This window comes from Sinohyriopsis cumingii, chromosome 8, assembly GCF_028554795.1.
Source record: "Sinohyriopsis cumingii isolate HCF-2022 chromosome 8, ASM2855479v2, whole genome shotgun sequence".
Taxonomy (NCBI): Eukaryota; Metazoa; Mollusca; class Bivalvia; order Unionida; family Unionidae; genus Sinohyriopsis; species Sinohyriopsis cumingii.
In genome coordinates, this window is record NC_142968.1 from 45,849,705 (window position 1) to 45,860,620 (window position 10,916).

General features: G+C 38.0%; 1 non-coding gene across 1 annotated transcript; it reads right to left on the reverse strand.

Moving 5' to 3' along the window:
* Positions 1-257: 257 nt before the first annotated feature.
* Trnaq-cug (transfer RNA glutamine (anticodon CUG)) lies at positions 258-331 on the reverse strand. Its single transcript has one exon. It is a non-coding gene; the product is annotated as a tRNA-Gln (tRNA).
* Positions 332-10,916: the final 10,585 nt, after the last annotated feature.

The following is a 10,916-nucleotide window of genomic DNA, read 5'->3' on the forward strand; positions in this document are numbered from 1 at the left end:
TTCAGTAAATGTGTGTGTGTGTGGTTTTGGATTTTTTAACGTAGCTTTAACAATTTTTCAGTCATATCGATACGATGTCTGCAGTGTGACAGTTTATAGTGATGTCTAGCACTGGGGCATCATGCCGCAGACATGTAGCATTATGTCCCACCCAGTCACATTATCCTGACCTCAGGCCGACTAGTCCTAACACTAACCTCTTAATGCTGAGCGCCAAGCGAGGCAGCTGTTAGTACCATTTTATTAAGTCTTTGGTATGACTCGGCCGGGGATCGAACCCACGACCTCCCGCATCAGAGGCGGACGCTCTAACCACTAGGCCACCGGAGCTGTTCAGTAAATGTAATAAACACATTATTGTGCATAAATTGAATAAACCTCATGTTTTCTCTGGCTGTCTTGCTGAAAACATAAAAAAACGCACAACAAAAGCAATGTACATGAGACACGAACGTTGATGCGGAGTATTGCAAACGAGAGGTTGGTGAGTTTTCTGTGTTGTTTTCATTCACGTATTCCTTCATTCTTTTCTTCTATCTTTTCGTCAATTGTACTTTTGTACTTTTTTTATTTAGTGAGCGCATTTGGATTAAAATCCACGTAAATTCTGTATATCGAGACCACAAGATATATTTTCGGACCTTGGGAAATCAACTAAACTTTTCTTGGGTACAACTTTTCGAGTATTAGTCTCTGCTGTTTACAGAGAAGTTCATCAACAGTCAAATGACGAAATGTAAAGCACCACAGTGGACGCATGGTCTTTTGGATTAGATGTGTCTAATACTATAAGTCGTGAGGATGGAAATGAACTCCATACCAATCTCCTGCCTTTATCCTTTATTCCATTTTTGGAACTGCGTCAGTTCAAAAGTCAAATGACGGGGGGCGGGGGGGGGGGAGGGGTTGCGGGAGTGGGGCAGGGGGAATTGATATTCGAATTGAGATTTGGTCTTTTGGAAGAAAAAAAAATCCTTTGATAATGAGTGAGAGAGTGAGTGATTTTGGGTTTTTTAACGTAGCTTTAACAATTTTTCAGTCATATCGTGACGATGTCTGCAGTGTGACAGTTCATAGTGATGTCTAGCACTGGGGCATCATGCCGCAGACATGTAGCATGATGTCTCACCCAGTCACATTATCCTGACACCAGGCCGACCAGTCCTAACACTAACCTCTTAATGCTGAGCGCCAAGCGAGGCAGCTGTTAGTGCCATTTTTGTAAGTCTTTGGTATGACTCGGCCGGGGATCGAACCCACGACCTTCCGCATCCGAGGCGGAAGCTCTAACCACTAGGCCACAGGAGCGGTTTTGATAACGAGTACAGCATCCACAACTCTTGGTACCGATATCAGACATTTTGTTCTCTCACTTTGGAGGGAAGCCAGAGTGACTCAGTTGTTTGCATGACAGACTCTCGAACAGGTGGGCGTGAATTCGAATACTACCCAGACCACGTCGGGTCTGTCGTCTCGGAGTGTTTCTGGACGAGAAATCTGTATTGTCTCGGAATTATATAACTTTTGATATGTTGATGCATCGTTCAAGAAGAATCAGACAATCAATCAACGCTTTGGACCCGTCAGTCGAAGAAATTACAAGCTGTTTGTATGCAACAAGAACTCACAGAACATTACCCATATTCCATTAAGTTACCTACGTCGTGGGTCAAATTAATATACACATTATGTTATCCAGTTATTCACGAAGACGCACGTTATTGACCGAATAGCAAAAAGGGACATATGTTGAACTGAGACGTGGAATACATGCAACATTATTGTAACTTCAATAATCAGGAAAAAATATAAATAACTGAAAACTTCCAAGGTTTTCTGTTTTATCAGGCTTATTTTAACTCAGATTGTGTGTGTGTGTGTGTGTGTGTGTGTGTGCGTGTTTGTGATTTACGTCACCTAGGTTGTTTTCTTCTGTAATGACATACTGCAATATCAATAACATCAGGATTCGTACAGAGCAAGAAAGAGCTGATAGATTTTGTACACAAATATGAATGTGACATATTATGTCATCATAATGCTTTGCAATCGAGGAGCGGTGACTTGTGCATGTAAATTTTGACAGCCAGTTTATTCCAGGTGAATATATGAAACGTAAGCTTCCGATTTTGGATCTAGGAACAGAGTATTATCAAACAGTGCTACGATATTAACATCTGATTCATGATACTTATGGCTCATCATGGCCATTGTCTAACCAAGATTTTATAATATGGACACGTTAAAGAAACACATAAATATACACGAATTTTCTTAGAAAAATCAAATGCATAGCCAATCAAACACGTAAATGAGAGAGAGAGAGAGAGAGAGAGAGAGAGAGAGAGAGAGTATATTTGCTCCTAACAGCCCATAAAGGATTAATATTGGAATAAGTTGAGGTTGGGATACTTGGGCGGTCGACACGCTAGCGCACCAGAGTATTTGTTTTTAATGGAGTCTCGTAAAACTGACGGTGAGACAAGAAGGCTAACTGTAATTTGAAATCAGTGTACGTGACATGCACAATGGTTAGTGTGCCATACAATATTGGACTGTCGGAGCTTTATTGTCTTGAGAGAAAAAAGTGACCATACTAAGCAATGTATCCCCTAGGGATGCAAGACTGAGAGTCAAAAATCTCCTTGGTGTCAAAACTGGGGGTTAGACTGAGTAAAAAACAAACTTTGGTATCAAAACTGGGGGTCAAATTAAAATTGTGGGGGTCTCTGAAGCGCAAATGAGGGTAAAGGGAAACACTGATACTAAGATAACGGCAAAGAAAGCAGCGTAACCGAATATAATTTTGGCATCTAGGCTTTTGACTCCATTCCTATCTCTCTTCATGCGTGGTTTAGAGGGTGGATTAATCTACAGAATAGCGCAAACGGCAATTTTAAACTAAATTGCGTGATCTAGAAATACAATAACAACGCTGTCATTCCAAAAATGGCCCGTCATCTGCTCCTTAAACATTTATCTCAAGTCAGACACGTACCAGCATTGCTTTCGTAGACATGCATTAGACACTTTTAACTGGACAGGGTGGGTGTCTGTTCTAAAAGGCTATTTGTGAACATATCTATTTGAAATCTTTGGAGCTAAATCTAGAGGCAATACGCGGGCAAAACGAGTTGTAAAACACTGTAGTCAGAGATCGTAACTACGCTGCCAATGTACGCCGGAAACACGTTGGTACATAGACACATATGAGTCTATGACTGCATTGTATCGGATGTGCCTCAATATACCAAATGGCCGCTGGCCGATCGTATCTCTAAATGTTACCCTGTTACTGGATGGTGCTACTTAACTATCGTCAAAAGTAAGCCTTATGATCACAGACACGTTTGATTATCCAGTCATGAAATTGTATGGATGTGTTAGATTGAAAATTACCACAGGCAGAAGGGACATGTCGGTGAAAGTGATATACATGTATTATTTGTGCTCTGTTGAATTATTTTCAGTTGCTTTCATTACATGTAGCATAGTTACATAGACAATGATGGATGGACAGACAGTCACCCTTGTCACTTATTTAATTACCCATGTGCTGCAAATTGTGGTTGTAATAGTGTACATTTCTTACGAAAGTGGATATGCTACGTCTTTATTCTGTTTCAGCGAAGTTGACGAGACATAACATTCATCGGTCGTTACATTAAAGTTCATTGTTAATGCAGATCTTCATATATTTGTCATTGATAATGCACACCATAAAAATTTTTATCAATTATAAGCGGTAGGCAAGATAAAAGAAATTCTTTAATTTGGATTGATTTCATGGAAGGGGAAACATAATAGCAACTCTTTTACATGAAATTTCACTAGCATCCTGGTCGTTTGTAAAAAAAAATCATTTTAAGAGTGTCATTTCCTATCAGTCAAAACTGTCATATGAAATTAAAAACTGAAAACACCTGTTGGGAAAAGTCCATAGCCTCTCATAGCATCAAGTCCCCTGTACCTAACGAGATTTAGCTGGCTCAGATAGGAATATCTGAACCAGTCAAATTCGATCATAATATCGGTCCTGAGAGAGAGAGAGAGAGAGAGAGAGAGAGAGTTATGGACGTACCATATTCGCAAAATTAGAACACAATGAATACAGAGTATTGGGGCATACGACGAACATTGACAGATCGCCAAAATCAAATAGCTGCAAATTTGTTTGAAACATAGAAACCCCAATAATTTTGTGGCCGTAGCGATAGGTAAGATTTACAGTGTATTGTCGTTTCAAAATTACTTCCAATGCATATCTTAATCGTGATATCTTTATTTTGTATTCGAAGGTAATTTGATGCCCCCCCCCCCCAAATCGAAGCCACAACACTGTTGACATCCGTGTCATATATCTCCCTCTACCCGCCTGCCAATCATAACGTTCCAGCAGGGATGTTTTGAAGAACTAAGAACGAAACAAAAAACACCACCAACAACAAAAATACCAGAAAATTTCAAAATGGCTGAAACAGTAGTTACCGTGAGGGTTTGTGATCGATGTGTCCGTTTCATTCATATAAGAACAATAATACTGTTGTTGAGAAGAGTGAAACGGAATGTATACAAGATTCAACATTTAAACTATAATTTCTTTTTTCGCATATACAACTTGTTGTTTATTAACCATGTAGTTAAATCTGGCTTTTTAGCAATTTCGGTTTTCGGAATTTGTTTCGGAACATGTTTCAATACTTGATATGAAAGAGTACTGTATTCAGGATGTTCGTGCCAGTTTTGGACGATAAAGTGTATGTATTGTATGATTGCTGTGACTTCATTAAAAGCATTCTATAGCGATTTTGGTACAACGCAGATGCACCTATATTGCCATTATAAATGACTTGATCCATTTCATAACATGTGCAAAAAAATCGTAATTTAAAATTGTTCTCTGTTCGTACCGCACAGTCAATGCTTCGCGCTGAAAAGAAATGGCAGACTACCGATCTATGATACTAGTGAAAAGGGCAAACGAAAAATGACAGTTGCGCCAATATTGCCATTTTTAAGAGCGTTCCAAGATATCTTAGTTCTCTTTTGTTATTTTTCATTTATCTTGGATTTGTGTCCAAAATTGGACCTAATGTAGGTTCTGGTTCACCCTTGCCGATAGCCTATATGTTTCTCTGTGTAAGGAAAAAATAACACTTTCGTGTGTACGTCCGACATGGATGTCTTAATCAGAGACAGCGGTGTAAAAATATGTGTGTGTGTGTGCGTATATATTTTTTTGGGGGGGAGAGGAGAATAAAGTGAAATTGCGTAAACAGAAACTACTTTTCTCACCATGTGAAACATATTTGTTTATGACTGAGAGGTCTAAAGAGTCGCTACCTGAAACATGTAGTCTTGCGTTCAAACCCTCGTTCTGACATTGTGATTTTACTACGAATTATTGAAACTGCAGCTGTGCTATTAGGTACCGCAGCAACACACCTCGGTTCTGATCGACCTACAGGGCCGCAGATATTAATAAATAATGAATATGAATATTATTTGAGGGCATCGATAAACTTTCAAAATATCGAAACAGAACCATCGCACACTTTCATGCTTGTCTAAAACTCCATTTGCAAACATGTTAGATATTGTATCCCGAGACTGAAACCGTGCTGAAGGAAGAAAAAGTGCGAATTATTTATCTGGTATTTAAATGCACTTCCACCAACCGCACCACATTTGCGCAAGAATCTCTTGCGTAGCATGGTGTACTGTTGCAATATACTCAAATGCCATTTTCTTGTCATCAGATAGTTAAGTCCCTAAAGTATGCAGTAAGGAGGGTCAAAAAAAGGCATGAATATGACATTGTTTACCACACAATGACATTTGTCTCAACCTGTGCCAGTGTTTCCAAGGAATTTCGAACATTAATGAATCAGAGAATAAAGATCAGAAATCATTATTGTCTGTAGAATTTTAGATTAAAAGTTGTTTATGTGGATTTTGTAACAAGAGTTAGCTACTTAGTGAGTACGATGTAAGGCGTAGATGGGCCGGAATGGGTGGGGAGGTGTCTTATGAACGCATGTCTACTCTAGTTCCTTTGATAAGAATACTGGTTGACCTTTACTTTGTTGCTCAGGTGTGTTGATAACCGTGGTTATGATTAAAGAGAACAGAGTTGTGTTTAGATCAAGGTACGTGGTAGCATGGGTCATCTAATCCGTTTCGGCTTTCATCGCTCTGCATTGCAATGCAAGGCAACGAAGTTACATGAAATTGAGGCACCGACATGTTTGGGACACATGATTAAGTCATGATCTCAGTGTCAATATTTTTTTGTAAAGGACTGAGTCAAACTATACATTACATCACAACCCTGCACCTTATCATGCATATGGGGTATTTCGTCTCCTAAAAGTGGCATTCGTTTAGCATTGCGCTCGCCGTGGACGACAATATTTTTCGAAATTTAACAACTTTGCACTCATGGAACAAAGCATGTTTTTTTTTTTTTTTTTTTTTTTTTCAAATTGGAATTCACATGAAGGATGTAGAGTTTTCTTAGCCAAATTTCAACAGTGCTAGATAAATAAATACTTTCGACGGAAGATGATGAGGCACGATTAATAATGGATCGAAAGCCGGCTATAGGGGAGGACATAAAACATCGGATTAAAGAAAGTAATGGGCATTTATTATAAATTTATATATTTGCAAACATATATAAGTATAGTACACTTGAACTTTGTTAAGCTACTGACATATGTCAAAAGATTGTTTAATTATAGTCTTTGGACGTAATTGACCGTTAGAGTTGACAAACGTGACGACCTGCGATCTGTTCAGGATCAAATTACGAAATTAGGTAGTACAGTCCCATACTTGTGTGACGTCATTGCATGTAAGGACGTGCCACTGTGAGTAGCTGTGAGACGTATTGTTTGTTTTTTTTAGTCTTTGAAGAATAATGGACCCGAATGTATCAGTTACAATCGAAATGTTGTGTCCGTTTGAACAAGTACTTGCCAAAACTTGCGATGGAACACAGGAATAGAATTCAAAGACGATAAAGTTTGAGACTGTGTATATAAAATCAGGAAATGACAAATATTAAAATATGTAGTAATTTGTACCTTTTCCGCTAACTATCACAAGAACATCATGAAGAAATGCATTGAAAAGAGGTTACTTAATAAAGGGCCTTAATTTGCATAACATGTACGACTAGCACAAACGATCCTTCTTCGACGTGCCTATTACAATCGAGTAAAGAAGCCTGACTAATATCTTTCAGTATTGCTCATAATACCCCTTGCAAACACGGAACAAGAAAAGCCGCGAACTTAAGGACACTTCCCTTACTGCAACGAGTCCATACTTTTTTCTTGCTGTTTGCTTTCTGTGTGAACTCTACACCGGAATGTACCCGGAGACCTAGTCCGAGTTTCCTCTGACCCTTACCACCCCATTTTTGATATTTGGACATTTATGTTGGGGTGTAGGGTCAGAGCGCATTCCCTATCGAAAAGTTGGAATTGGCCGACACCATTTGGTGTCGGCATGGGGTAGCCGCTTTCTAGCCGACCCAGCACATTTGAACGACCTTTCATCGAGATATACCTGCATGAAATCGATAGGAATATGATTCATTTTCTCAACAATCGTAAACATTGCATTTGTCATGTCTTTAATGCGCTGACAGACGAGACCAAAGTACGTCGTTGCTGAAATTTTACCTGGATCTAGCCATTTGCATTCCGAGTCACATGACTATACAAATCTCGGAACCTACGACATCAGAGGTCATATAGTCACGTGATATCGACAAGAAACAAATTTCCCAAATTGTTGTGCACATAATTTGGACATATTATAGAGAAGTCACTTTAATGTTTGTAAATACATATAATGCACATTTAATTCTCAACATATGTATTCTGAAAACAACGAACAGAAACCTGTCGGTATCGCAGCAGGGTGGAGAAAACCATTTTCAAGAAGTACTGAGCACATGTCAGCGATGGCTTTTTGTTTGTTGGTGTCATGAAACTACCACATTGACTCGTGTTATTCGTAGTGAATCTGGTTTTCTTCAAATTTCTGAAACATTTACAGATTTTCCTCGTTGTTTTCACAATAAATATTTTGAGAAGTTTATGTTTTTTCATTTTTCTATAAAAAATTACATGACTTTTATTTATATGTTCGATTTGTTTTCCTTCACTAGAAATGGTCTGTTGTTGATATCACGTGACCGTATGACCTCTGATATCATTGAGGTGTAGATTGCGAGAGTTGTGTAGTCACACGACTAGGAATACAAATGGCCAGATCCAGGTCAAATTTTAGCAATAATGTACTTTCCTCTCGTGTATCAGCGGATTAAAGACATAACGAATGTTGTGTGGCAATTTCTGAGAAAATAAATCACATTCCTATCGATTTCACGCAGGTATATCTCGATGAAATGTCGTTCAAATGTACTGGGTTGGCTAGAAAGCGGTTACCCCATGCCGACACCAAATGGTGTCGGAGAATTCCAACTTTTCGATAGGGAATGCGCTCTGACCTTACACCCAAACATAAATGTCCAAATATCAAAAACTGGGGTGGAAAGGGTCAGAGGAAACTCGGACTACCGGAGACCAAAGACCGTAATGTCTATAGTTCATACTTTCATACTGCGGTAATATTTAACGCTGATGTGATTGTTATAGCCAAGGCTGTTTGTGTTAGACGAACTAATTCAATCCCAAGTGTACAATTACATAACGCTTCATATGCTGCCTGAGTTCAGACCTACAATATATTATCGTGAAAAATTCTATACCGATTATGCCGCGATGGTTTGGACCAATTATTTACAGCGCGCATAGTTTTATGTATGTATGTGTGTGTGTGTGTGTGTGTGTGTGTGTGTGTGTAATCCACATCGGTGCAGCATGTCTTGCAAAGTTTAAAGGAAGGTTGGCGCCCTTGACCTCTGAAAATAATTTATCTTGTTTAAATAAAGAGTTTGCTGTTTCATCTCTTACAGCTTTATGGCTGCGTTTACGGTGTCAGTTCATCTGTATTTATTTGGTTATAATTGCTGAAACACGCACAACAGCTGTGCTAAAAGCATGCTAGATACAAACAAGTTTTATGTTTGCTCGGAGATGTTATTCACTCTTTGATGAAAATCAAGGAAAGGACATTTTCATTACACCTTGAGAATATTAAATGAAGGAATTAGTCATTCGACACTTGTAACATGAGCTTCACACTCCCCCCATCTCTGGTTTTGATCAGATTTTTGTTTACAAAAATATCAGTTGACACTAAGTGGGATCAGTCACAATCTAGAACAAATGTTTCATGAAAAGATGTCTTTTGTTTTCGAACATAATGAATACATGCTTATTATTTTAAAAAGACATACATATTAAGAAAATATGAAAGAGAAAAAAGTAAACAATCGGCAAAGATATTATTTTCTGAAAATATAGATTTTTATAGTTACAATACCTTAAATATAAACTTCAATATAAATATATTTATCACAATGAAATAAATGTATAAAATGCCAGTTAAAAATATAAAAATGCCCAAAAAAATGTAAAAAAAAATTGTATAAAAATAACGTCTTCGTTCTGTAAAATTCAAATGATACTAAATGACATGGGTGCATGCACATATGGGCGGGGAGAGGATTTCCCGTACCTTCTCCAGGATTTCACATATAAATATGTTCTGGCCTACATCCGTAAAATAGCTTACCACTTCATGTTTGCCGCCCTCCCCCCTCATGAAAAAATTCTGCAGGCGCCCCTGCTAAATATGACTGTCATTGACCTGTAGTGTTAATTGGTACATGTATATTGCAATTCTAATTGATGCATAAGGTATTCCAGATCAAGTATATGCAAAATAAATTATCTTTTTAAGATATCAGTTTGAAACAGGCGTCTCAAACGCGCGGCAAGTGGAGTTGTTTTATGCTGACCGTAATGACACCCGAAATTTGTAAAATAATTAATAATGTCTTAATGTGGATTATTCCTTTCATCTCTATTATATTCGCGAGACGTTTTGGACATTCACTAACCAAATCACATTCGTAACATCTCAGGCTTTTCCATACACAATCTTACCAAAATGGCGTATCATGTACTAGCCACGTGATAAATATAGTTATAATATGGTGGAAATCACATTATGTTGGCCCCTTGTTGCTTTACCACTTAAAATTATCCCAAATTGTTCAGATGACTTATTTGCTGCTCTTTGATGAATACATTTGAACAATACGATGTACTTACTACTGTGACACTTGCAACGGTATCCAAACATAGAACACTAATGTTTTGCGATGCAATGGTAATTTGTTCAATGGTAAAGTTTGCCGTTGTAGCGATATAATTTACTGTTGCAACGGTATTTTTTAATAATATCGGTATATAGGTGCAACGATATTCAAACACTAATGAACCGTATTTCTTCTTGCTTCAATGTATTTATTAATCCGTGCAATAGTAACATTATTTAAGAAAAAAATATAAATTGAGCTTTTTCCCCATAAACATTACCACCCAAACAGTGATCATACAGTTGCAACGATAAGATATCACTTTGCAACAACAGCAAGTACTAATATACCGATATATGAATAACATTGTAACGGTAGGTGAATACGTTTGCAACAGTGTACGACTAGCATTGCAACGATAAACTGTATCATTGTGAAACAAAAGAGCACGTTGAATCGACACAATTTAACATTGCAACAACAACTGGATACCATTGAAAAGATATTTGTGTATATGTAAATGTTATTTCTTTAACTGGAAACCCTTTCGCTTCCTCCATGTTTATATCTTGATGTATCGACGATATTTTTGTTCCTTGGCGGAGTTTAACGGCGGGGGGTGGGGGGGGGGGAGGGGGAGAAGGGGCGAGGATTCCTGCTAAACCATTTTTTT